This window comes from Engystomops pustulosus, chromosome 9 (assembly GCF_040894005.1).
Source record: "Engystomops pustulosus chromosome 9, aEngPut4.maternal, whole genome shotgun sequence".
In the NCBI taxonomy this organism is placed as follows: Eukaryota; Metazoa; Chordata; class Amphibia; order Anura; family Leptodactylidae; genus Engystomops; species Engystomops pustulosus.
In genome coordinates this window covers 69,597,251-69,617,809 of record NC_092419.1, presented here as the reverse complement: position 1 = coordinate 69,617,809, position 20,559 = coordinate 69,597,251, and the positions used below count along the sequence as shown (strand labels likewise).

Sequence of the window (20,559 nt, the reverse complement as noted above, 5' to 3'; positions counted from 1 at the left end):
AGGTTCAAAAAGGTCAACGGAACTTGGGATTCCCAGCCAGTCTCCCATGCTGGTACTTGCCAAGCCTTAAGCTGCATTGCTGCTGCGATCTGACGAGAGCAGGCACATTCAGCTTAGAATGGCCGTTGACAGCAGCTGTTCAATTTGAACCTTCTTTTACTATCTCATAGAGAAACTAACACAATTTTCAGGTTCAAAAAGGTCAACAGAACATGGGATTCCCAGCCAGTCTCCCATGCTGGTACTTGCCAAGCCTTAAGCTGCATTGCTGCTGCGATCTGACGAGAGCAGGCACATTCAGCTTAGAATGGCCGTTGACAGCAACTGTTCACTTTGAACCTTCTTTTACTATCTCATAGAGAAACTAACACAATTTTCAGGTTCAAAAAGGTCAACGGAACTTGGGATTCCCAGCCAGTCTCCCATGCTGGTACTTGCCAAGCCTTAAGCTGCATTGCTGCTGCGATCTGACGAGAGTAGGCACATTCAGCTTAGATTGGCTGTTGACAGCAGCTGTTCAATTTGAACCTTCTTTTACTATCTCATAGAGAAACTAACACAATTTTCAGGTTCAAAAAGGTCAACGGAACTTGGGATTCCCAGCCAGTCTCCCATGCTGGTACTTGCCAAGCCTTAAGCTGCATTGCTGCTGCGATCTGACGAGAGCAGGCACATTCAGCTTAGAATGGCCGTTGACAGCAGCTGTTCAATTTGAACCTTCTTTTACTATCTCATAGAGAAACTAACACAATTTTCAGGTTCAAAAAGGTCAACGGAACTTGGGATTCCCAGCCAGTCTCCCATGCTGGTACTTGCCAAGCCTTAAGCTGCTGCGATCTGACGAGAGCAGGCACATTCAGCTTAGAATGGCCGTTGACAGCAGCTGTTCAATTTGAACCTTCTTTTACTATCTCATAGAGAAACTAACACAATTTTCAGGTTCAAAAAGGTCAACGGAACTTGGGATTCCCAGCCAGTCTCCCATGCTGGTACTTGCCAAGCCTTAAGCTGCATTGCTGCTGCGATCTGACGAGAGCAGGCACATTCAGCTTAGAATGGCCGTTGACAGCAGCTGTTCAATTTGAACCTTCTTTTACTATCTCATAGAGAAACTAACACAATTTTCAGGTTCAAAAAGGTCAACGGAACTTGGGATTCCCAGCCAGTCTCCCATGCTGGTACTTGCCAAGCCTTAAGCTGCTGCGATCTGACGAGAGCAGGCACATTCAGCTTAGAATGGCCGTTGACAGCGGCTGTTCAATTTGAACCTTCTTTTACTATCTCATAGAGAAACTAACACAATTTTCAGGTTCAAAAAGGTCAACAGAACTTGGGATTCCCAGCCAGTCTCCCATGCTGGTACTTGCCAAGCCTTAAGCTGCATTGCTGCTGCGATCTGACGAGAGCAGGCACATTCAGCTTAGAATGGCTGTTGACAGCAGCTGTTCAATTTGAACCTTCTTTTACTATCTCATAGAGAAACTAACACAATTTTCAGGTTCAAAAAGGTCAACGGAACTTGGGATTCCCAGCCAGTCTCCCATGCTGGTACTTGCCAAGCCTTAAGCTGCATTGCTGCTGCGATCTGACGAGAGCAGGCACATTCAGCTTAGATTGGCTGTTGACAGCAGCTGTTCAATTTGAACCTTCTTTTACTATCTCATAGAGAAACTAACACAATTTTCAGGTTCAAAAAGGTCAACAGAACTTGGGATTCGCAGCCAGTCTCCCATGCTGGTACTTGCCAAGCCTTAAGCCGCATCGCTGCTGTGATCCAACAAGAGCACGCACATTCAGCTTAGAATGGCCGTTGACAGCAGCTGTTCAATTTGAACCTTCTTTTACTATCTCATAGAGAAACTAACACAATTTTCAGGTTCAAAAAGGTCAACGGAACTTGGGATTCCCAGCCAGTCTCCCATGCTGGTACTTGCCAAGCCTTAAGCTGCATTGCTGCTGCGATCTGACGAGAGCAGGCACATTCAGCTTAGAATGGCCGTTGACAGCAGCTGTTCAATTTGAACCTTCTTTTACTATCTCATAGAGAAACTAACACAATTTTCAGGTTCAAAAAGGTCAACGGAACTTGGGATGCCCAGCCAGTCTCCCATGCTGGTACTTGCCAAGCCTTAAGCTGCATTGCTGCTGCCATGTGACGAGAGCAGGCACATTCAGCTTAGAATAGCCGTTGACAGCAGCTGTTCAATTTGAACCTTCTTTTACCATCTTTGACAGAGAAACTAACAATTTTCAGGTTCAAAAAGGTCAACGGAACTTGGGATTCCCAGCCAGTCTCCCATGCTGGTACTTTCCAAGCCTTAAGCTGCATTGCTGCTGCGATCTGACGAGAGCAGGCACATTCAGCTTAGAATGGCCGTTGACAGCAGCTGTTCAATTTGAACCTTCTTTTACTATCTCATAGAGAAACTAACAATTTTCAGGTTCAAAAAGGTCAACGGAACTTGGGATTCCCAGCCAGTCTCCCATGCTGGTACTTGCCAAGCCTTAAGCTGCATTGCTGCTGCGATCTGACGAGAGCAGGCACATTCAGCTTAGAATGGCCGTTGACAGCAGCTGTTCAATTTGAACCTTCTTTTACTATCTCATAGAGAAACTAACACAATTTTCAGGTTCAAAAAGGTCAACGGAACTTGGGATTCCCAGCCAGTCTCCCATGCTGGTACTTGCCAAGCCTTAAGCTGCATTGCTGCTGCGATCTGACGAGAGCAGGCACATTCAGCTTAGAATGGCCGTTGACAGCAGCTGTTCAATTTGAACCTTCTTTTACTATCTCATAGAGAAACTAACACAATTTTCAGGTTCAAAAAGGTCAACAGAACTTGGGATTCCCAGCCAGTCTCCCATGCTGGTACTTGCCAAGCCTTAAGCTGCATTGCTGCTGCGATCTGACGAGAGCAGGCACATTCAGCTTAGAATGGCCGTTGACAGCAGCTGTTCAATTTGAACCTTCTTTTACCATCTTTGACAGAGAAACTAACAATTTTCAGGTTCAAAAAGGTCAACGGAACTTGGGATTCCCAGCCAGTCTCCCATGCTGGTACTTGCCAAGCCTTAAGCTGCATTGCTGCTGCGATCTGACGAGAGCAGGCACATTCAGCTTAGAATGGCCGTTGACAGCAGCTGTTCAATTTGAACCTTCTTTTACTATCTCATAGAGAAACTAACACAATTTTCAGGTTCAAAAAGGTCAACGGAACTTGGGATTCCCAGCCAGTCTCCCATGCTGGTACTTGCCAAGCCTTAAGCTGCTGCGATCTGACGAGAGCAGGCACATTCAGCTTAGAATGGCCGTTGACAGCAGCTGTTCAATTTGAACCTTCTTTTACTTTCTCATAGAGAAACTAACACAATTTTCAGGTTCAAAAAGGTCAACGGAACTTGGGATTCCCAGCCAGTCTCCCATGCTGGTACTTGCCAAGCCTTAAGCTGCATTGCTGCTGCCATGTGACGAGAGCAGGCACATTCAGCTTAGAATAGCCGTTGACAGCAGCTGTTCAATTTGAACCTTCTTTTACTATCTCATAGAGAAACTAACACAATTTTCAGGTTCAAAAAGGTCAACAGAACTTGGGATTCCCAGCCAGTCTCCCATGCTGGTACTTGCCAAGCCTTAAGCTGCTGCGATCTGACGAGAGCAGGCACATTCAGCTTAGAATGGCCGTTGACAGCGGCTGTTCAATTTGAACCTTCTTTTACTATCTCATAGAGAAACTAACACAATTTTCAGGTTCAAAAAGGTCAACAGAACTTGGGATTCCCAGCCAGTCTCCCATGCTGGTACTTGCCAAGCCTTAAGCTGCATTGCTGCTGCGATCTGACGAGAGCAGGCACATTCAGCTTAGAATGGCTGTTGACAGCAGCTGTTCAATTTGAACCTTCTTTTACTATCTCATAGAGAAACTAACACAATTTTCAGGTTCAAAAAGGTCAACGGAACTTGGGATTCCCAGCCAGTCTCCCATGCTGGTACTTGCCAAGCCTTAAGCTGCATTGATGCTGCGATCTGACGAGAGCAGGCACATTCAGCTTAGAATGGCCGTTGACAGCAGCTGTTCAGTTTGAACCTTCTTTTACTATCTCATAGAGAAACTAACACAATTTTCAGGTTCAAAAAGGTCAACGGAACTTGGGATTCCCAGCCAGTCTCCCATGCTGGTACTTGCCAAGCCTTAAGCTGCATTGCTGCTGCGATCTGACGAGAGCAGGCACATTCAGCTTAGAATGGCCGTTGACAGCAGCTGTTCAGTTTGAACCTTCTTTTACTATCTCATAGAGAAACTAACACAATTTTCAGGTTCAAAAAGGTCAACGGAACTTGGGATTCCCAGCCAGTCTCCCATGCTGGTACTTGCCAAGCCTTAAGCTGCATTGCTGCTGCGATCTGACGAGAGCAGGCACATTCAGCTTAGAATGGCCGTTGACAGCAGCTGTTCAATTTGAACCTTCTTTTACCATCTTTGACAGAGAAACTAACAATTTTCAGGTTCAAAAAGGTCAACGGAACTTGGGATTCCCAGCCAGTCTCCCATGCTGGTACTTGCCAAGCCTTAAGCTGCATTGCTGCTGCGATCTGACGAGAGCAGGCACATTCAGCTTAGAATGGCCGTTGACAGCAGCTGTTCAATTTGAACCTTCTTTTACTATCTCATAGAGAAACTAACACAATTTTCAGGTTCAAAAAGGTCAACGGAACTTGGGATTCCCAGCCAGTCTCCCATGCTGGTACTTGCCAAGCATTAAGCTGCTGCGATCTGACGAGAGCAGGCACATTCAGCTTAGAATGGCCGTTGACAGCAGCTGTTCAATTTGAACCTTCTTTTACTATCTCATAGAGAAACTAACACAATTTTCAGGTTCAAAAAGGTCAACGGAACTTGGGATTCCCAGCCAGTCTCCCATGCTGGTACTTGCCAAGCCTTAAGCTGCATTGCTGCTGCGATCTGACGAGAGCAGGCACATTCAGCTTAGAATGGCCGTTGACAGCAGCTGTTCAATTTGAACCTTCTTTTACTATCTCATAGAGAAACTAACACAATTTTCAGGTTCAAAAAGGTCAACAGAACTTGGGATTCCCAGCCAGTCTCCCATGCTGGTACTTGCCAAGCCTTAAGCTGCATTGCTGCTGCGATCTGACGAGAGCAGGCACATTCAGCTTAGAATGGCTGTTGACAGCAGCTGTTCAATTTGAACCTTCTTTTACTATCTCATAGAGAAACTAACACAATTTTCAGGTTCAAAATGTCTACGGAACTTGGGATTCCCAGCCAGTCTCCCATGCTGGTACTTGCCAAGCCTTAAGCTGCATTGCTGCTGCGATCTGAGGAGAGCAGGCACATTCAGCTTAGATTGGCTGTTGACAGCAGCTGTTCAATTTGAACCTTCTTTTACTATCTCATAGAGAAACTAACACAATTTTCAGGTTCAAAAAGGTCAACAGAACTTGGGATTCGCAGCCAGTCTCCCATGCTGGTACTTGCCAAGCCTTAAGCCGCATCTCTGCTGTGATCCAACAAGAGCACGCACATTCAGCTTAGAATGGCCGTTGACAGCAGCTGTTCAATTTGAACCTTCTTTTACTATCTCATAGAGAAACTAACACAATTTTCAGGTTCAAAAAGGTCAACGGAACTTGGGATTCCCAGCCAGTCTCCCATGCTGGTACTTGCCAAGCCTTAAGCTGCATTGCTGCTGCGATCTGACGAGAGCAGGCACATTCAGCTTAGAATGGCCGTTGACAGCAGCTGTTCAATTTGAACCTTCTTTTACTATCTCATAGAGAAACTAACACAATTTTCAGGTTCAAAAAGGTCAACGGAACTTGGGATTCCCAGCCAGTCTCCCATGCTGGTACTTGCCAAGCCTTAAGCTGCATTGCTGCTGCCATGTGACGAGAGCAGGCACATTCAGCTTAGAATAGCCGTTGACAGCAGCTGTTCAATTTGAACCTTCTTTTACCATCTTTGACAGAGAAACTAACAATTTTCAGGTTCAAAAAGGTCAACGGAACTTGGGATTCCCAGCCAGTCTCCCATGCTGGTACTTTCCAAGCCTTAAGCTGCATTGCTGCTGCGATCTGACGAGAGCAGGCACATTCAGCTTAGAATGGCCGTTGACAGCAGCTGTTCAATTTGAACCTTCTTTTACTATCTCATAGAGAAACTAACACAATTTTCAGGTTCAAAAAGGTCAACGGAACTTGGGATTCCCAGCCAGTCTCCCATGCTGGTACTTGCCAAGCCTTAAGCTGCATTGCTGCTGCGATCTGACGAGAGCAGGCACATTCAGCTTAGAATGGCCGTTGACAGCAGCTGTTCAATTTGAACCTTCTTTTACTATCTCATAGAGAAACTAACACAATTTTCAGGTTCAAAAAGGTCAACAGAACTTGGGATTCCCAGCCAGTCTCCCATGCTGGTACTTGCCAAGCCTTAAGCTGCATTGCTGCTGCGATCTGACGAGAGCAGGCACATTCAGCTTAGAATGGCCGTTGACAGCAGCTGTTCAATTTGAACCTTCTTTTACCATCTTTGACAGAGAAACTAACAATTTTCAGGTTCAAAAAGGTCAACGGAACTTGGGATTCCCAGCCAGTCTCCCATGCTGGTACTTGCCAAGCCTTAAGCTGCATTGCTGCTGCGATCTGACGAGAGCAGGCACATTCAGCTTAGAATGGCCGTTGACAGCAGCTGTTCAATTTGAACCTTCTTTTACTATCTCATAGAGAAACTAACACAATTTTCAGGTTCAAAAAGGTCAACGGAACTTGGGATTCCCAGCCAGTCTCCCATGCTGGTACTTGCCAAGCCTTAAGCTGCATTGCTGCTGCCATGTGACGAGAGCAGGCACATTCAGCTTAGAATAGCCGTTGACAGCAGCTGTTCAATTTGAACCTTCTTTTACCATCTTTGACAGAGAAACTAACAATTTTCAGGTTCAAAAAGGTCAACGGAACTTGGGATTCCCAGCCAGTCTCCCATGCTGGTACTTTCCAAGCCTTAAGCTGCATTGCTGCTGCGATCTGACGAGAGCAGGCACATTCAGCTTAGAATGGCCGTTGACAGCAGCTGTTCAATTTGAACCTTCTTTTACTATCTCATAGAGAAACTAACACAATTTTCAGGTTCAAAAAGGTCAACAGAACTTGGGATTCGCAGCCAGTCTCCCATGCTGGTACTTGCCAAGCCTTAAGCCGCATCTCTGCTGTGATCCAACAAGAGCACGCACATTCAGCTTAGAATGGCCGTTGACAGCAGCTGTTCAATTTGAACCTTCTTTTACTATCTCATAGAGAAACTAACACAATTTTCAGGTTCAAAAAGGTCAACGGAACTTGGGATTCCCAGCCAGTCTCCCATGCTGGTACTTGCCAAGCCTTAAGCTGCATTGCTGCTGCGATCTGACGAGAGCAGGCACATTCAGCTTAGAATGGCCGTTGACAGCAGCTGTTCAATTTGAACCTTCTTTTACTATCTCATAGAGAAACTAACACAATTTTCAGGTTCAAAAAGGTCAACGGAACTTGGGATTCCCAGCCAGTCTCCCATGCTGGTACTTGCCAAGCCTTAAGCTGCATTGCTGCTGCCATGTGACGAGAGCAGGCACATTCAGCTTAGAATAGCCGTTGACAGCAGCTGTTCAATTTGAACCTTCTTTTACCATCTTTGACAGAGAAACTAACAATTTTCAGGTTCAAAAAGGTCAACGGAACTTGGGATTCCCAGCCAGTCTCCCATGCTGGTACTTTCCAAGCCTTAAGCTGCATTGCTGCTGCGATCTGACGAGAGCAGGCACATTCAGCTTAGAATGGCCGTTGACAGCAGCTGTTCAATTTGAACCTTCTTTTACTATCTCATAGAGAAACTAACACAATTTTCAGGTTCAAAAAGGTCAACGGAACTTGGGATTCCCAGCCAGTCTCCCATGCTGGTACTTGCCAAGCCTTAAGCTGCATTGCTGCTGCGATCTGACGAGAGCAGGCACATTCAGCTTAGAATGGCCGTTGACAGCAGCTGTTCAATTTGAACCTTCTTTTACTATCTCATAGAGAAACTAACACAATTTTCAGGTTCAAAAAGGTCAACAGAACTTGGGATTCCCAGCCAGTCTCCCATGCTGGTACTTGCCAAGCCTTAAGCTGCATTGCTGCTGCGATCTGACGAGAGCAGGCACATTCAGCTTAGAATGGCCGTTGACAGCAGCTGTTCAATTTGAACCTTCTTTTACCATCTTTGACAGAGAAACTAACAATTTTCAGGTTCAAAAAGGTCAACGGAACTTGGGATTCCCAGCCAGTCTCCCATGCTGGTACTTGCCAAGCCTTAAGCTGCATTGCTGCTGCGATCTGACGAGAGCAGGCACATTCAGCTTAGAATGGCCGTTGACAGCAGCTGTTCAATTTGAACCTTCTTTTACTATCTCATAGAGAAACTAACACAATTTTCAGGTTCAAAAAGGTCAACGGAACTTGGGATTCCCAGCCAGTCTCCCATGCTGGTACTTGCCAAGCCTTAAGCTGCATTGCTGCTGCCATGTGACGAGAGCAGGCACATTCAGCTTAGAATAGCCGTTGACAGCAGCTGTTCAATTTGAACCTTCTTTTACCATCTTTGACAGAGAAACTAACAATTTTCAGGTTCAAAAAGGTCAACGGAACTTGGGATTCCCAGCCAGTCTCCCATGCTGGTACTTTCCAAGCCTTAAGCTGCATTGCTGCTGCGATCTGACGAGAGCAGGCACATTCAGCTTAGAATGGCCGTTGACAGCAGCTGTTCAATTTGAACCTTCTTTTACTATCTCATAGAGAAACTAACACAATTTTCAGGTTCAAAAAGGTCAACGGAACTTCTGATTCCCAGCCAGTCTCCCATGCTGGTACTTGCCAAGCCTTAAGCTGCATTGCTGCTGCGATCTGACGAGAGCAGGCACATTCAGCTTAGAATGGCCGTTGACAGCAGCTGTTCAATTTGAACCTTCTTTTACTATCTCATAGAGAAACTAACACAATTTTCAGGTTCAAAAAGGTCAACGGAACTTGGGATTCCCAGCCAGTCTCCCATGCTGGTACTTGCCAAGCCTTAAGCTGCATTGCTGCTGCGATCTGACGAGAGCAGGCACATTCAGCTTAGAATGGCCGTTGACAGCAGCTGTTCAATTTGAACCTTCTTTTACTATCTCATAGAGAAACTAACACAATTTTCAGGTTCAAAAAGGTCAACAGAACTTGGGATTCCCAGCCAGTCTCCCATGCTGGTACTTGCCAAGCCTTAAGCTGCATTGCTGCTGCGATCTGACGAGAGCAGGCACATTCAGCTTAGAATGGCCGTTGACAGCAGCTGTTCAATTTGAACCTTCTTTTACCATCTTTGACAGAGAAACTAACAATTTTCAGGTTCAAAAAGGTCAACGGAACTTGGGATTCCCAGCCAGTCTCCCATGCTGGTACTTGCCAAGCCTTAAGCTGCATTGCTGCTGCGATCTGACGAGAGCAGGCACATTCAGCTTAGAATGGCCGTTGACAGCAGCTGTTCAATTTGAACCTTCTTTTACTATCTCATAGAGAAACTAACACAATTTTCAGGTTCAAAAAGGTCAACGGAACTTGGGATTCCCAGCCAGCCTCCCATGCTGGTACTTGCCAAGCCTAAAGCTGCATTGCTGCTGCGATCTGACGAGAGCAGGCACATTCAGCTTAGAATGGCCGTTGACAGCAGCTGTTCAATTTGAACCTTCTTTTACTATCTCATAGAGAAACTAACACAATTTTCAGGTTCAAAAAGGTCAACGGAACTTGGGATTCCCAGCCAGCCTCCCATGCTGGTACTTGCCAAGCCTTAAGCTGCTGCGATCTGACGAGAGCAGGCACATTCAGCTTAGAATGGCCGTTGACAGCAGCTGTTCAATTTGAACCTTCTTTTACTTTCTCATAGAGAAACTAACACAATTTTCAGGTTCAAAAAGGTCAACGGAACTTGGGATTCCCAGCCAGTCTCCCATGCTGGTACTTGCCAAGCCTTAAGCTGCATTGCTGCTGCGATCTGACGAGAGCAGGCACATTCAGCTTAGAATGGCCGTTGACAGCAGCTGTTCAATTTGAACCTTCTTTTACTATCTCATAGAGAAACTAACACAATTTTCAGGTTCAAAAAGGTCAACGGAACTTGGGATTCCCAGCCAGTCTCCCATGCTGGTACTTGCCAAGCCTTAAGCTGCATTGCTGCTGCGATCTGACGAGAGCAGGCACATTCAGCTTAGAATGGCCGTTGACAGCAGCTGTTCAGTTTGAACCTTCTTTTACTATCTCATAGAGAAACTAACACAATTTTCAGGTTCAAAAAGGTCAACGGAACTTGGGATTCCCAGCCAGTCTCCCATGCTGGTACTTGCCAAGCCTTAAGCTGCATTGCTGCTGCGATCTGACGAGAGCAGGCACATTCAGCTTAGAATGGCCGTTGACAGCAGCTGTTCAATTTGAACCTTCTTTTACCATCTTTGACAGAGAAACTAACAATTTTCAGGTTCAAAAAGGTCAACGGAACTTGGGATTCCCAGCCAGTCTCCCATGCTGGTACTTGCCAAGCCTTAAGCTGCATTGCTGCTGCGATCTGACGAGAGCAGGCACATTCAGCTTAGAATGGCCGTTGACAGCAGCTGTTCAGTTTGAACCTTCTTTTACTATCTCATAGAGAAACTAACACAATTTTCAGGTTCAAAAAGGTCAACGGAACTTGGGATTCCCAGCCAGTCTCCCATGCTGGTACTTGCCAAGCCTTAAGCTGCATTGCTGCTGCGATCTGACGAGAGCAGGCACATTCAGCTTAGAATGGCCGTTGACAGCAGCTGTTCAATTTGAACCTTCTTTTACTATCTCATAGAGAAACTAACACAATTTTCAGGTTCAAAAAGGTCAACGGAACTTGGGATTCCCAGCCAGTCTCCCATGCTGGTACTTGCCAAGCCTTAAGCTGCTGCGATCTGACGAGAGCAGGCACATTCAGCTTAGAATGGCCGTTGACAGCAGCTGTTCAATTTGAACCTTCTTTTACTATCTCATAGAGAAACTAACACAATTTTCAGGTTCAAAAAGGTCAACGGAACTTGGGATTCCCAGCCAGTCTCCCATGCTGGTACTTGCCAAGCCTTAAGCTGCATTGCTGCTGCGATCTGACGAGAGCAGGCACATTCAGCTTAGAATGGCCGTTGACAGCAGCTGTTCAATTTGAACCTTCTTTTACTATCTCATAGAGAAACTAACACAATTTTCAGGTTCAAAAAGGTCAACGGAACTTGGGATTCCCAGCCAGTCTCCCATGCTGGTACTTGCCAAGCCTTAAGCTGCTGCGATCTGACGAGAGCAGGCACATTCAGCTTAGAATGGCCGTTGACAGCAGCTGTTCAATTTGAACCTTCTTTTACTATCTCATAGAGAAACGAACACAATTTTCAGGTTCAAAAAGGTCAACAGAACTTGGGATTCCCAGCCAGTCTCCCATGCTGGTACTTGCCAAGCCTTAAGCTGCATTGCTGCTGCGATCTGACGAGAGCAGGCACATTCAGCTTAGAATGGCTGTTGACAGCAGCTGTTTAATTTGAACCTTCTTTTACTATCTCATAGAGAAACTAACACAATTTTCAGGTTCAAAAAGGTCAACGGAACTTGGGATTCCCAGCCAGTCTCCCATGCTGGTACTTGCCAAGCCTTAAGCTGCATTGATGCTGCGATCTGACGAGAGCAGGCACATTCAGCTTAGAATGGCCGTTGACAGTAGCTGTTCAGTTTGAACCTTCTTTTACTATCTCATAGAGAAACTAACACAATTTTCAGGTTCAAAAAGGTCAACGGAACTTGGGATTCCCAGCCAGTCTCCCATGCTGGTACTTGCCAAGCCTTAAGCTGCATTGCTGCTGCGATCTGACGAGAGCAGGCACATTCAGCTTAGAATGGCCGTTGACAGCAGCTGTTCAGTTTGAACCTTCTTTTACTATCTCATAGAGAAACTAACACAATTTTCAGGTTCAAAAAGGTAAACAGAACTTGGGATTCCCAGCCAGTCTCCCATGCTGGTACTTGCCAAGCCTTAAGCTGCATTGCTGCTGCGATCTGACGAGAGCAGGCACATTCAGCTTAGAATGGCCGTTGACAGCAGCTGTTCAATTTGAACCTTCTTTTACCATCTTTGACAGAGAAACTAACAATTTTCAGGTTCAAAAAGGTCAACGGAACTTGGGATTCCCAGCCAGTCTCCCATGCTGGTACTTGCCAAGCCTTAAGCTGCATTGCTGCTGCGATCTGACGAGAGCAGGCACATTCAGCTTAGAATGGCCGTTGACAGCAGCTGTTCAATTTGAACCTTCTTTTACTATCTCATAGAGAAACTAACACAATTTTCAGGTTCAAAAAGGTCAACGGAACTTGGGATTCCCAGCCAGTCTCCCATGCTGGTACTTGCCAAGCCTTAAGCTGCATTGCTGCTGCGATCTGACGAGAGCAGGCACATTCAGCTTAGAATGGCCGTTGACAGCAGCTGTTCAATTTGAACCTTCTTTTACTATCTCATAGAGAAACTAACACAATTTTCAGGTTCAAAAAGGTCAACAGAACTTGGGATTCCCAGCCAGTCTCCCATGCTGGTACTTGCCAAGCCTTAAGCTGCATTGCTGCTGCGATCTGATGAGAGCAGGCACATTCAGCTTAGAATGGCCGTTGACAGCAGCTGTTCAATTTCAACCCTCTTTTACTATCTCATAGAAAAACTAACACAATTTTCAGGTTCAAAAAGGTCAACAGAACTTGGGATTTCCAGCCAGTCTCCCATGCTGGTACTTGCCAAGCCTTAAGCTGCATTGCTGCTGCGATCTGACGAGAGCAGGCACATTCAGCTTAGAATGGCCGTTGACAGCAGCTGTTCAATTTGAACCTTCTTTTACTATCTCATAGAGAAACTAACACAATTTTCAGGTTCAAAAAGGTCAACAGAACTTGGGATTCCCAGCCAGTCTCCCATGCTGGTACTTGCCAAGCCTTAAGCTGCATTGCTGCTGCCATCTGACGAGAGCAGGCACATTCAGCTTAGAATGGCCGTTGACAGCAGCTGTTCAATTTGAACCTTCTTTTACCATCTTTGACAGAGAAACTAACAATTTTCAGGTTCAAAAAGGTCAACGGAACTTGGGATTCCCAGCCAGTCTCCCATGCTGGTACTTGCCAAGCCTTAAGCTGCATTGCTGCTGCGATCTGACGAGAGCAGGCACATTCAGCTTAGAATGGCCGTTGACAGCAGCTGTTCAATTTGAGCCTTCTTTTACTATCTCATAGAGAAACTAACACAATTTTCAGGTTCAAAAAGGTCAACGGAACTTGGGATTCCCAGCCAGTCTCCCATGCTGGTACTTGCCAAGCCTTAAGCTGCATTGCTGCTGCGATCTGACGAGAGCAGGCACATTCAGCTTAGAATGGCCGTTGACAGCAGCTGTTCAATTTGAACCTTCTTTTACTATCTCATAGAGAAACTAACGCAATTTTCAGGTTCAAAAAGGTCAACGGAACTTGGGATTCCCAGCCAGTCTCCCATGCTGGTACTTACCAAGCCTTAAGCTGCATTGCTGCTGCGATCTGACGAGAGCAGGCACATTCAGCTTAGAATGGCCGTTGACAGCAGCTTTTCAATTTGAACCTTCTTTTACTATCTCATAGAGAAACTAACACAATTTTCAGGTTCAAAAAGGTCAACAGAACTTGGGATTCCCAGCCAGTCTCCCATGCTGGTACTTGCCAAGCCTTAAGCTGCATTGCTGCTGCGATCTGACGAGAGCAGGCACATTCAGCTTAGAATGGCCGTTGACAGCAGCTGTTCAATTTGAACCTTCTTTTACCATCTTTGACAGAGAAACTAACAATTTTCAGGTTCAAAAAGGTCAACGGAACTTGGGATTCCCAGCCAGTCTCCCATGCTGGTACTTGCCAAGCCTTAAGCTGCATTGCTGCTGCGATCTGGCAAGAGCAGGCACATTCAGCTTAGAATGGCCGTTGACAGCAGCTGTTCAATTTGAACCTTCTTTTACTATCTCATAGAGAAACTAACACAATTTTCAGGTTCAAAAAGGTCAACGGAACTTGGGATTCCCAGCCAGTCTCCCATGCTGGTACTTGCCAAGCCTTAAGCTGCATTGCTGCTGCGATCTGACGAGAGCAGGCACATTCAGCTTAGAATGGCCGTTGACAGCAGCTGTTCAATTTGAACCTTCTTTTACTATCTCATAGAGAAACTAACACAATTTTCAGGTTCAAAAAGGTCAACGGAACTTGGGATTCCCAGCCAGTCTCCCATGCTGGTACTTGCCAAGCCTTAAGCTGCATTGCTGCTGCGATCTGACGAGAGCAGGCACATTCAGCTTAGAATGGCCGTTGACAGCAGCTGTTCAATTTGAACCTTCTTTTACTATCTCATAGAGAAACTAACACAATTTTCAGGTTCAAAAAGGTCAACGGAACTTGGGATTCCCAGCCAGTCTCCCATGCTGGTACTTGCCAAGCCTTAAGCTGCTGCGATCTGACGAGAGCAGGCACATTCAGCTTAGAATGGCCGTTGACAGCAGCTGTTCAATTTGAACCTTCTTTTACTATCTCATAGAGAAACTAACACAATTTTCAGGTTCAAAAAGGTCAACGGAACTTGGGATTCCCAGCCAGTCTCCCATGCTGGTACTTGCCAAGCCTTAAGCTGCTGCGATCTGACGAGAGCAGGCACATTCAGCTTAGAATGGCCGTTGACAGCAGCTGTTCAGTTTGAACCTTCTTTTACTATCTCATAGAGAAACTAACACAATTTTCAGGTTCAAAAAGGTCAACAGAACTTGGGATTCCCAGCCAGTCTCCCATGCTGGTACTTGCCAAGCCTTAAGCTGCATTGCTGCTGCGATCTGACGAGAGCAGGCACATTCAGCTTAGAATGGCCGTTGACAGCAGCTGTTCAATTTGAACCCTCTTTTACTATCTCATAGAAAAACTAACACAATTTTCAGGTTCAAAAAGGTCAACAGAACTTGGGATTTCAAGCCAGTCTCCCATGCTGGTACTTGCCAAGCCTTAAGCTGCATTGCTGCTGCGATCTGACAAGAGCAGGCACATTCAGCTTAGAATGGCCGTTGACAGCAGCTGTTCAATTTGAACCTTCTTTTACTATCTCATAGAGAAACTAACACAATTTTCAGGTTCAAAAAGGTCAACGGAACTTGGGATTCCCAGCCAGTCTCCCATGCTGGTACTTGCCAAGCCTTAAGCTGCATTGCTGCTGCGATCTGACGAGAGCAGGCACATTCAGCTTAGAATGGCCGTTGACAGCAGCTGTTCACTTTGAACCTTCTTTTACTATCTCATAGAGAAACTAACACAATTTTCAGGTTCAAAAAGGTCAACGGAACTTGGGATTCCCAGCCAGTCTCCCATGCTGGTACTTGCCAAGCCTTAAGCTGCATTGCTGCTGCGATCTGACGAGAGTAGGCACATTCAGCTTAGATTGGCTGTTGACAGCAGCTGTTCAATTTGAACCTTCTTTTACTATCTCATAGAGAAACTAACACAATTTTCAGGTTCAAAAAGGTCAACGGAACTTGGGATTCCCAGCCAGTCTCCCATGCTGGTACTTGCCAAGCATTAAGCTGCATTGATGCTGCGATCTGACGAGAGCAGGCACATTCAGCTTAGAATGGCCGTTGACAGCAGCTGTTCAGTTTGAACCTTCTTTTACTATCTCATAGAGAAACTAACACAATTTTCAGGTTCAAAAATGTCAACGGAACTTGGGATTCCCAGCCAGTCTCCCATGCTGGTACTTGCCAAGCCTTAAGCTGCATTGCTGCTGCGATCTGACGAGAGCAGGCACATTCAGCTTAGAATGGCCGTTGACAGCAGCTGTTCAGTTTGAACCTTCTTTTACTATCTCATAGAGAAACTAACACAATTTTCAGGTTCAAAAAGGTCAACGGAACTTGGGATTCCCAGCCAGTCTCCCATGCTGGTACTTGCCAAGCCTTAAGCTGCTTCGATCTGACGAGAGCAGGCACATTCAGCTTAGAATGGCCGTTGACAGCAGCTGTTCAATTTGAACCTTCTTTTACTATCTCATAGAGAAACTAACACAATTTTCAGGTTCAAAAAGGTCAACAGAACTTGGGATTCCCAGCCAGTCTCCCATGCTGGTACTTGCCAAGCCTTAAGCTGCATTGCTGCTGCGATCTGACGAGAGCAGGCACATTCAGCTTAGATTGGCTGTTGACAGCAGCTGTTCAATTTGAACCTTCTTTTACTATCTCATAGAGAAACTAACACAATTTTCAGGTTCAAAAAGGTCAACGGAACTTGGGATTCCCAGCCAGTCTCCCATGCTGGTACTTGCCAAGTCTTAAGCTGCATTGCTGCTGCAATCTGACGAGAGCAGGCACATTCAGTTTAGAATGGCCGTTGACAGCAGCTGTTCAATTTGAACCTTCTTTTACTATCTCATAGAGAAACTAACACAATTTTCAGGTTCAAAAAGGTCAACGGAACTTGGGATTCCCAGCCAGTCTCCCATGCTGGTACTTGCCAAGCCTTAAGCTGCATTGCTGCTGCGATCTGACGAGAGCAGGCACATTCAGCTTAGAATGGTCGTTGACAGCAGCTGTTCAATTTGAACCTTCTTTTACTATCTCATAGAGAAACTAACACAATTTTCAGGTTCAAAAAGGTCAACGGAACTTGGGATTCCCAGCCAGTCTCCCATGCTGGTACTTGCCAAGCCTTAAGCTGCATTGATGCTGCGATCTGACGAGAGCAGGCACATTCAGCTTAGAATGGCCGTTGACAGCAGCTGTTCAGTTTGAACCTTCTTTTACTATCTCATAGAGAAACTAACACAATTTTCAGGTTCAAAAAGGTCAACAGAACTTGGGATTCCCAGCCAGTCTCCCATGCTGGTACTTGCCAAGCCTTAAGCTGCATTGCTGCTGCGATCTGACGAGAGCAGGCACATTCAGCTTAGAATGGCCGTTGACAGCAGCTGTTCAATTTGAACCTTCTTTTACTATCTCATAGAGAAACTAACACAATTTTCAGGTTCAAAAAGGTCAACGGAACTTGGGATTCCCAGCCAGTCTCCCATGCTGGTACTTGCCAAGCCTTAAGCTGCATTGCTGCTGCGATCTGACAAGGGCAGGCACATTCAGCTTAGAATGGCCGTTGACAGCAGCTGTTCAATTTGAACCTTCTTTTACCATCTTTGACAGAGAAACTAACAATTTTCAGGTTCAAAAAGGTCAACGGAACTTGGGATTCCCAGCCAGTCTCCCATGCTGGTACTTGCCAAGCCTTAAGCTGCATTGCTGCTGCGATCTGACAAGAGCAGGCACATTCAGCTTAGAATGGCCGTTGACAGCAGCTGTTCAATTTGAACCTTCTTTTACTATCTCATAGAGAAACTAACACAATTTTCAGGTTCAAAAAGGTCAACGGAACTTGGGATTCCCAGCCAGTCTCCCATGCTGGTACTTGCCAAGCCTTAAGCTGCATTGCTGCTGCGATCTGACGAGAGCAGGCACATTCAGCTTAGAATGGCCGTTGACAGCAGCTGTTCAATTTGAACCTTCTTTTACTATCTCATAGAGAAACTAACACAATTTTCAGGTTCAAAAAGGTCAACGGAACTTGGGATTCCCAGCCAGTCTCCCATGCTGGTACTTGCCAAGCCTTAAGCTGCATTGCTGCTGCGATCTGACGAGAGCAGGCACATTCAGCTTAGAATGGCCGTTGACAGCAGCTGTTCAATTTGAACCTTCTTTTACTATCTCATAGAGAAACTAACACAATTTTCAGGTTCAAAAAGGTCAACAGAACTTGGGATTCCCAGCCAGTCTCCCATGCTGGTACTTGCCAAGCCTTAAGCTGCATTGCTGCTGCGATCTGACGAGAGCAGGCACATTCAGCTTAGAATGGCCGTTGACAGCAGCTGTTCAATTTGAACCTTCTTTTACTATCTCATAGAGAAACTAACACAATTTTCAGGTTCAAAAAGGTCAACGGAACTTGGGATTCCCAGCCAGTCTCCCATGCTGGTACTTGCCAAGCCTTAAGCTGCATTGCTGCTGCGATCTGACGAGAGCAGGCACATTCAGCTTAGAATGGCCGTTGACAGCAGCTGTTCAATTTGAACCTTCTTTTACTATCTCATAGAGAAACTAACACAATTTTCAGGTTCAAAAAGGTCAACGGAACTTGGGATTCCCAGCCAGTCTCCCATGCTGGTACTTGCCAAGCCTTAAGCTGCATTGCTGCTGCGATCTGACGAGAGCAGGCACATTCAGCTTAGAATGGCCGTTGACAGCAGCTGTTCACTTTGAACCTTCTTTTACTATCTCATAGAGAAACTAACACAATTTTCAGGTTCAAAAAGGTCAACGGAACTTGGGATTCCCAGCCAGTCTCCCATGCTGGTACTTGCCAAGCCTTAAGCTGCATTGCTGCTGCGATCTGACGAGAGTAGGCACATTCAGCTTAGATTGGCTGTTGACAGCAGCTGTTCAATTTGAACCTTCTTTTACTATCTCATAGAGAAACTAACACAATTTTCAGGTTCAAAAAGGTCAACGGAACTTGGGATTCCCAGCCAGTCTCCCATGCTGGTACTTGCCAAGCCTTAAGCTGCATTGCTGCTGCGATCTGACGAGAGCAGGCACATTCAGCTTAGAATGGCCGTTGACAGCAGCTGTTCAATTTGAACCTTCTTTTACCATCTTTGACAGAGAAACTAACAATTTTCAGGTTCAAAAAGGTCAACGGAACTTGGGATTCCCAGCCAGTCTCCCATGCTGGTACTTGCCAAACCTTAAGCTGCATTGCTGCTGCGATCTGACAAGAGCAGGCACATTCAGCTTAGAATGGCCGTTGACAGCAGCTGTTCAATTTGAACCTTCTTTTACTATCTCATAGAGAAACTAACACAATTTTCAGGTTCAAAAAGGTCAACGGAACTTGGGATTCCCAGCCAGTCTCCCATGCTGGTACTTGCCAAGCCTTAAGCTGCATTGCTGCTGCGATCTGACGAGAGCAGGCACATTCAGCTTAGAATGGCCGTTGACAGCAGCTGTTCAATTTGAACCTTCTTTTACTATCTCATAGAGAAACTAACACAATTTTCAGGTTCAAAAAGGTCAACAGAACTTGGGATTCCCAGCCAGTCTCCCATGCTGGTACTTGCCAAGCCTTAAGCTGCATTGCTGCTGCGATCTGACGAGAGCAGGCACATTCAGCTTAGAATGGCCGTTGACAGCAGCTGTTCAATTTGAACCTTCTTTTACTATCTCATAGAGAAACTAACACAATTTTCAGGTTCAAAAAGGTCAACGGAACTTGGGATTCCCAGCCAGTCTCCCATGCTGGTACTTGCCAAGCCTTAAGCTGCATTGCTGCTGCGATCTGACGAGAGCAGGCACATTCAGCTTAGAATGGCCGTTGACAGCAGCTGTTCAATTTGAACCTTCTTTTACTATCTCATAGAGAAACTAACACAATTTTCAGGTTCAAAAAGGGCAACGGAACTTGGGATTCCCAGCCAGTCTCCCATGCTGGTACTTGCCAAGCCTTAAGCTGCATTGCTGCTGCGATCTGACGAGAGCAGGCACATTCAGCTTAGAATGGCCGTTGACAGCAGCTGTTCACTTTGAACCTTCTTTTACTATCTCATAGAGAAACTAACACAATTTTCAGGTTCAAAAAGGTCAACGGAACTTGGGATTCCCAGCCAGTCTCCCATGCTGGTACTTGCCAAGCCTTAAGCTGCATTGCTGCTGCGATCTGACGAGAGTAGGCACATTCAGCTTAGATTGGCTGTTGACAGCAGCTGTTCAATTTGAACCTTCTTTTACTATCTCATAGAGAAACTAACACAATTTTCAGGTTCAAAAAGGTCAACGGAACTTGGGATTCCCAGCCAGTCTCCCATGCTGGTACTTGCCAAGCATTAAGCTGCATTGATGCTGCGATCTGACGAGAGCAGGCACATTCAGCTTAGAATGGCCGTTGACAGCAGCTGTTCAGTTTGAACCTTCTTTTACTATCTCATAGAGAAACTAACACAATTTTCAGGTTCAAAAATGTCAACGGAACTTGGGATTCCCAGCCAGTCTCCCATGCTGGTACTTGCCAAGCCTTAAGCTGCATTGCTGCTGCGATCTGACGAGAGCAGGCACATTCAGCTTAGAATGGCCGTTGACAGCAGCTGTTCAGTTTGAACCTTCTTTTACTATCTCATAGAGAAACTAACACAATTTTCAGGTTCAAAAAGGTCAACGGAACTTGGGATTCCCAGCCAGTCTCCCATGCTGGTACTTGCCAAGCCTTAAGCTGCTGCGATCTGACGAGAGCAGGCACATTCAGCTTAGAATGGCCGTTGACAGCAGCTGTTCAATTTGAACCTTCTTTTACTATCTCATAGAGAAACTAACACAATTTTCAGGTTCAAAAAGGTCAACGGAACTTGGGATTCCCAGCCAGTCTCCCATGCTGGTACT

General features: G+C 45.8%; 82 pseudogenes; all 82 read right to left on the bottom strand.

Moving 5' to 3' along the window:
* Positions 1-11: 11 nt before the first annotated feature.
* Positions 12-130, bottom strand: LOC140102107 (5S ribosomal RNA; annotated as a pseudogene).
* A 70-nt stretch (positions 131-200) lies between these two features.
* LOC140087806 (5S ribosomal RNA) lies at positions 201-319 on the bottom strand (annotated as a pseudogene).
* A 259-nt stretch (positions 320-578) lies between these two features.
* LOC140102106 (5S ribosomal RNA) lies at positions 579-697 on the bottom strand (annotated as a pseudogene).
* A 251-nt stretch (positions 698-948) lies between these two features.
* LOC140102104 (5S ribosomal RNA) lies at positions 949-1,067 on the bottom strand (annotated as a pseudogene).
* Positions 1,068-1,318: 251 nt separating this feature from the next.
* LOC140081953 (5S ribosomal RNA) lies at positions 1,319-1,437 on the bottom strand (annotated as a pseudogene).
* A 70-nt stretch (positions 1,438-1,507) lies between these two features.
* LOC140095750 (5S ribosomal RNA) lies at positions 1,508-1,626 on the bottom strand (annotated as a pseudogene).
* Positions 1,627-1,885: 259 nt separating this feature from the next.
* Positions 1,886-2,004, bottom strand: LOC140102103 (5S ribosomal RNA; annotated as a pseudogene).
* Positions 2,005-2,263: 259 nt separating this feature from the next.
* LOC140084725 (5S ribosomal RNA) lies at positions 2,264-2,382 on the bottom strand (annotated as a pseudogene).
* Positions 2,383-2,450: 68 nt separating this feature from the next.
* On the bottom strand, positions 2,451-2,569 carry LOC140102102 (5S ribosomal RNA; annotated as a pseudogene).
* Positions 2,570-2,639: 70 nt separating this feature from the next.
* On the bottom strand, positions 2,640-2,758 carry LOC140102100 (5S ribosomal RNA; annotated as a pseudogene).
* Positions 2,759-2,828: 70 nt separating this feature from the next.
* Positions 2,829-2,947, bottom strand: LOC140081407 (5S ribosomal RNA; annotated as a pseudogene).
* A 70-nt stretch (positions 2,948-3,017) lies between these two features.
* LOC140102099 (5S ribosomal RNA) lies at positions 3,018-3,136 on the bottom strand (annotated as a pseudogene).
* Positions 3,137-3,757: 621 nt separating this feature from the next.
* On the bottom strand, positions 3,758-3,876 carry LOC140081952 (5S ribosomal RNA; annotated as a pseudogene).
* Positions 3,877-3,946: 70 nt separating this feature from the next.
* Positions 3,947-4,065, bottom strand: LOC140084551 (5S ribosomal RNA; annotated as a pseudogene).
* A 70-nt stretch (positions 4,066-4,135) lies between these two features.
* On the bottom strand, positions 4,136-4,254 carry LOC140102098 (5S ribosomal RNA; annotated as a pseudogene).
* A 70-nt stretch (positions 4,255-4,324) lies between these two features.
* LOC140102097 (5S ribosomal RNA) lies at positions 4,325-4,443 on the bottom strand (annotated as a pseudogene).
* A 70-nt stretch (positions 4,444-4,513) lies between these two features.
* LOC140102096 (5S ribosomal RNA) lies at positions 4,514-4,632 on the bottom strand (annotated as a pseudogene).
* Positions 4,633-4,883: 251 nt separating this feature from the next.
* On the bottom strand, positions 4,884-5,002 carry LOC140102095 (5S ribosomal RNA; annotated as a pseudogene).
* A 70-nt stretch (positions 5,003-5,072) lies between these two features.
* Positions 5,073-5,191, bottom strand: LOC140081951 (5S ribosomal RNA; annotated as a pseudogene).
* A 447-nt stretch (positions 5,192-5,638) lies between these two features.
* LOC140102094 (5S ribosomal RNA) lies at positions 5,639-5,757 on the bottom strand (annotated as a pseudogene).
* Positions 5,758-6,016: 259 nt separating this feature from the next.
* LOC140084713 (5S ribosomal RNA) lies at positions 6,017-6,135 on the bottom strand (annotated as a pseudogene).
* A 70-nt stretch (positions 6,136-6,205) lies between these two features.
* LOC140102092 (5S ribosomal RNA) lies at positions 6,206-6,324 on the bottom strand (annotated as a pseudogene).
* Positions 6,325-6,394: 70 nt separating this feature from the next.
* On the bottom strand, positions 6,395-6,513 carry LOC140081405 (5S ribosomal RNA; annotated as a pseudogene).
* Positions 6,514-6,583: 70 nt separating this feature from the next.
* On the bottom strand, positions 6,584-6,702 carry LOC140102091 (5S ribosomal RNA; annotated as a pseudogene).
* A 259-nt stretch (positions 6,703-6,961) lies between these two features.
* LOC140084702 (5S ribosomal RNA) lies at positions 6,962-7,080 on the bottom strand (annotated as a pseudogene).
* Positions 7,081-7,339: 259 nt separating this feature from the next.
* Positions 7,340-7,458, bottom strand: LOC140102089 (5S ribosomal RNA; annotated as a pseudogene).
* Positions 7,459-7,717: 259 nt separating this feature from the next.
* On the bottom strand, positions 7,718-7,836 carry LOC140084691 (5S ribosomal RNA; annotated as a pseudogene).
* A 70-nt stretch (positions 7,837-7,906) lies between these two features.
* LOC140102088 (5S ribosomal RNA) lies at positions 7,907-8,025 on the bottom strand (annotated as a pseudogene).
* Positions 8,026-8,095: 70 nt separating this feature from the next.
* Positions 8,096-8,214, bottom strand: LOC140081404 (5S ribosomal RNA; annotated as a pseudogene).
* A 70-nt stretch (positions 8,215-8,284) lies between these two features.
* On the bottom strand, positions 8,285-8,403 carry LOC140102087 (5S ribosomal RNA; annotated as a pseudogene).
* A 259-nt stretch (positions 8,404-8,662) lies between these two features.
* LOC140084680 (5S ribosomal RNA) lies at positions 8,663-8,781 on the bottom strand (annotated as a pseudogene).
* Positions 8,782-8,851: 70 nt separating this feature from the next.
* LOC140096370 (5S ribosomal RNA) lies at positions 8,852-8,970 on the bottom strand (annotated as a pseudogene).
* Positions 8,971-9,040: 70 nt separating this feature from the next.
* On the bottom strand, positions 9,041-9,159 carry LOC140102086 (5S ribosomal RNA; annotated as a pseudogene).
* Positions 9,160-9,229: 70 nt separating this feature from the next.
* On the bottom strand, positions 9,230-9,348 carry LOC140081403 (5S ribosomal RNA; annotated as a pseudogene).
* Positions 9,349-9,418: 70 nt separating this feature from the next.
* On the bottom strand, positions 9,419-9,537 carry LOC140102085 (5S ribosomal RNA; annotated as a pseudogene).
* Positions 9,538-9,607: 70 nt separating this feature from the next.
* LOC140084604 (5S ribosomal RNA) lies at positions 9,608-9,726 on the bottom strand (annotated as a pseudogene).
* A 251-nt stretch (positions 9,727-9,977) lies between these two features.
* On the bottom strand, positions 9,978-10,096 carry LOC140102084 (5S ribosomal RNA; annotated as a pseudogene).
* A 70-nt stretch (positions 10,097-10,166) lies between these two features.
* Positions 10,167-10,285, bottom strand: LOC140102083 (5S ribosomal RNA; annotated as a pseudogene).
* A 70-nt stretch (positions 10,286-10,355) lies between these two features.
* LOC140102082 (5S ribosomal RNA) lies at positions 10,356-10,474 on the bottom strand (annotated as a pseudogene).
* A 70-nt stretch (positions 10,475-10,544) lies between these two features.
* Positions 10,545-10,663, bottom strand: LOC140102080 (5S ribosomal RNA; annotated as a pseudogene).
* Positions 10,664-10,733: 70 nt separating this feature from the next.
* LOC140102078 (5S ribosomal RNA) lies at positions 10,734-10,852 on the bottom strand (annotated as a pseudogene).
* Positions 10,853-11,103: 251 nt separating this feature from the next.
* LOC140102077 (5S ribosomal RNA) lies at positions 11,104-11,222 on the bottom strand (annotated as a pseudogene).
* Positions 11,223-11,473: 251 nt separating this feature from the next.
* Positions 11,474-11,592, bottom strand: LOC140081950 (5S ribosomal RNA; annotated as a pseudogene).
* Positions 11,593-11,662: 70 nt separating this feature from the next.
* On the bottom strand, positions 11,663-11,781 carry LOC140084549 (5S ribosomal RNA; annotated as a pseudogene).
* Positions 11,782-11,851: 70 nt separating this feature from the next.
* Positions 11,852-11,970, bottom strand: LOC140102076 (5S ribosomal RNA; annotated as a pseudogene).
* Positions 11,971-12,040: 70 nt separating this feature from the next.
* On the bottom strand, positions 12,041-12,159 carry LOC140088105 (5S ribosomal RNA; annotated as a pseudogene).
* Positions 12,160-12,229: 70 nt separating this feature from the next.
* On the bottom strand, positions 12,230-12,348 carry LOC140102075 (5S ribosomal RNA; annotated as a pseudogene).
* A 70-nt stretch (positions 12,349-12,418) lies between these two features.
* LOC140102074 (5S ribosomal RNA) lies at positions 12,419-12,537 on the bottom strand (annotated as a pseudogene).
* Positions 12,538-12,607: 70 nt separating this feature from the next.
* On the bottom strand, positions 12,608-12,726 carry LOC140080390 (5S ribosomal RNA; annotated as a pseudogene).
* Positions 12,727-12,796: 70 nt separating this feature from the next.
* On the bottom strand, positions 12,797-12,915 carry LOC140090713 (5S ribosomal RNA; annotated as a pseudogene).
* A 70-nt stretch (positions 12,916-12,985) lies between these two features.
* Positions 12,986-13,104, bottom strand: LOC140094054 (5S ribosomal RNA; annotated as a pseudogene).
* Positions 13,105-13,174: 70 nt separating this feature from the next.
* Positions 13,175-13,293, bottom strand: LOC140102073 (5S ribosomal RNA; annotated as a pseudogene).
* Positions 13,294-13,363: 70 nt separating this feature from the next.
* Positions 13,364-13,482, bottom strand: LOC140102072 (5S ribosomal RNA; annotated as a pseudogene).
* A 70-nt stretch (positions 13,483-13,552) lies between these two features.
* LOC140078130 (5S ribosomal RNA) lies at positions 13,553-13,671 on the bottom strand (annotated as a pseudogene).
* Positions 13,672-13,741: 70 nt separating this feature from the next.
* On the bottom strand, positions 13,742-13,860 carry LOC140081401 (5S ribosomal RNA; annotated as a pseudogene).
* A 70-nt stretch (positions 13,861-13,930) lies between these two features.
* LOC140096648 (5S ribosomal RNA) lies at positions 13,931-14,049 on the bottom strand (annotated as a pseudogene).
* Positions 14,050-14,119: 70 nt separating this feature from the next.
* On the bottom strand, positions 14,120-14,238 carry LOC140102071 (5S ribosomal RNA; annotated as a pseudogene).
* A 70-nt stretch (positions 14,239-14,308) lies between these two features.
* LOC140102070 (5S ribosomal RNA) lies at positions 14,309-14,427 on the bottom strand (annotated as a pseudogene).
* A 432-nt stretch (positions 14,428-14,859) lies between these two features.
* LOC140081400 (5S ribosomal RNA) lies at positions 14,860-14,978 on the bottom strand (annotated as a pseudogene).
* A 259-nt stretch (positions 14,979-15,237) lies between these two features.
* LOC140102067 (5S ribosomal RNA) lies at positions 15,238-15,356 on the bottom strand (annotated as a pseudogene).
* Positions 15,357-15,615: 259 nt separating this feature from the next.
* LOC140096986 (5S ribosomal RNA) lies at positions 15,616-15,734 on the bottom strand (annotated as a pseudogene).
* A 70-nt stretch (positions 15,735-15,804) lies between these two features.
* LOC140082155 (5S ribosomal RNA) lies at positions 15,805-15,923 on the bottom strand (annotated as a pseudogene).
* A 251-nt stretch (positions 15,924-16,174) lies between these two features.
* LOC140087895 (5S ribosomal RNA) lies at positions 16,175-16,293 on the bottom strand (annotated as a pseudogene).
* Positions 16,294-16,363: 70 nt separating this feature from the next.
* On the bottom strand, positions 16,364-16,482 carry LOC140098574 (5S ribosomal RNA; annotated as a pseudogene).
* Positions 16,483-16,552: 70 nt separating this feature from the next.
* On the bottom strand, positions 16,553-16,671 carry LOC140086754 (5S ribosomal RNA; annotated as a pseudogene).
* A 70-nt stretch (positions 16,672-16,741) lies between these two features.
* LOC140084548 (5S ribosomal RNA) lies at positions 16,742-16,860 on the bottom strand (annotated as a pseudogene).
* Positions 16,861-16,930: 70 nt separating this feature from the next.
* On the bottom strand, positions 16,931-17,049 carry LOC140081399 (5S ribosomal RNA; annotated as a pseudogene).
* A 70-nt stretch (positions 17,050-17,119) lies between these two features.
* LOC140096789 (5S ribosomal RNA) lies at positions 17,120-17,238 on the bottom strand (annotated as a pseudogene).
* Positions 17,239-17,308: 70 nt separating this feature from the next.
* LOC140089052 (5S ribosomal RNA) lies at positions 17,309-17,427 on the bottom strand (annotated as a pseudogene).
* A 70-nt stretch (positions 17,428-17,497) lies between these two features.
* Positions 17,498-17,616, bottom strand: LOC140102066 (5S ribosomal RNA; annotated as a pseudogene).
* Positions 17,617-17,686: 70 nt separating this feature from the next.
* Positions 17,687-17,805, bottom strand: LOC140102065 (5S ribosomal RNA; annotated as a pseudogene).
* A 70-nt stretch (positions 17,806-17,875) lies between these two features.
* LOC140081398 (5S ribosomal RNA) lies at positions 17,876-17,994 on the bottom strand (annotated as a pseudogene).
* Positions 17,995-18,064: 70 nt separating this feature from the next.
* On the bottom strand, positions 18,065-18,183 carry LOC140102064 (5S ribosomal RNA; annotated as a pseudogene).
* A 70-nt stretch (positions 18,184-18,253) lies between these two features.
* Positions 18,254-18,372, bottom strand: LOC140102063 (5S ribosomal RNA; annotated as a pseudogene).
* A 259-nt stretch (positions 18,373-18,631) lies between these two features.
* Positions 18,632-18,750, bottom strand: LOC140102062 (5S ribosomal RNA; annotated as a pseudogene).
* Positions 18,751-18,820: 70 nt separating this feature from the next.
* On the bottom strand, positions 18,821-18,939 carry LOC140095780 (5S ribosomal RNA; annotated as a pseudogene).
* A 70-nt stretch (positions 18,940-19,009) lies between these two features.
* On the bottom strand, positions 19,010-19,128 carry LOC140102061 (5S ribosomal RNA; annotated as a pseudogene).
* Positions 19,129-19,198: 70 nt separating this feature from the next.
* On the bottom strand, positions 19,199-19,317 carry LOC140081397 (5S ribosomal RNA; annotated as a pseudogene).
* Positions 19,318-19,387: 70 nt separating this feature from the next.
* Positions 19,388-19,506, bottom strand: LOC140102060 (5S ribosomal RNA; annotated as a pseudogene).
* A 70-nt stretch (positions 19,507-19,576) lies between these two features.
* Positions 19,577-19,695, bottom strand: LOC140084763 (5S ribosomal RNA; annotated as a pseudogene).
* A 259-nt stretch (positions 19,696-19,954) lies between these two features.
* Positions 19,955-20,073, bottom strand: LOC140096985 (5S ribosomal RNA; annotated as a pseudogene).
* Positions 20,074-20,143: 70 nt separating this feature from the next.
* LOC140082154 (5S ribosomal RNA) lies at positions 20,144-20,262 on the bottom strand (annotated as a pseudogene).
* Positions 20,263-20,559: the final 297 nt, after the last annotated feature.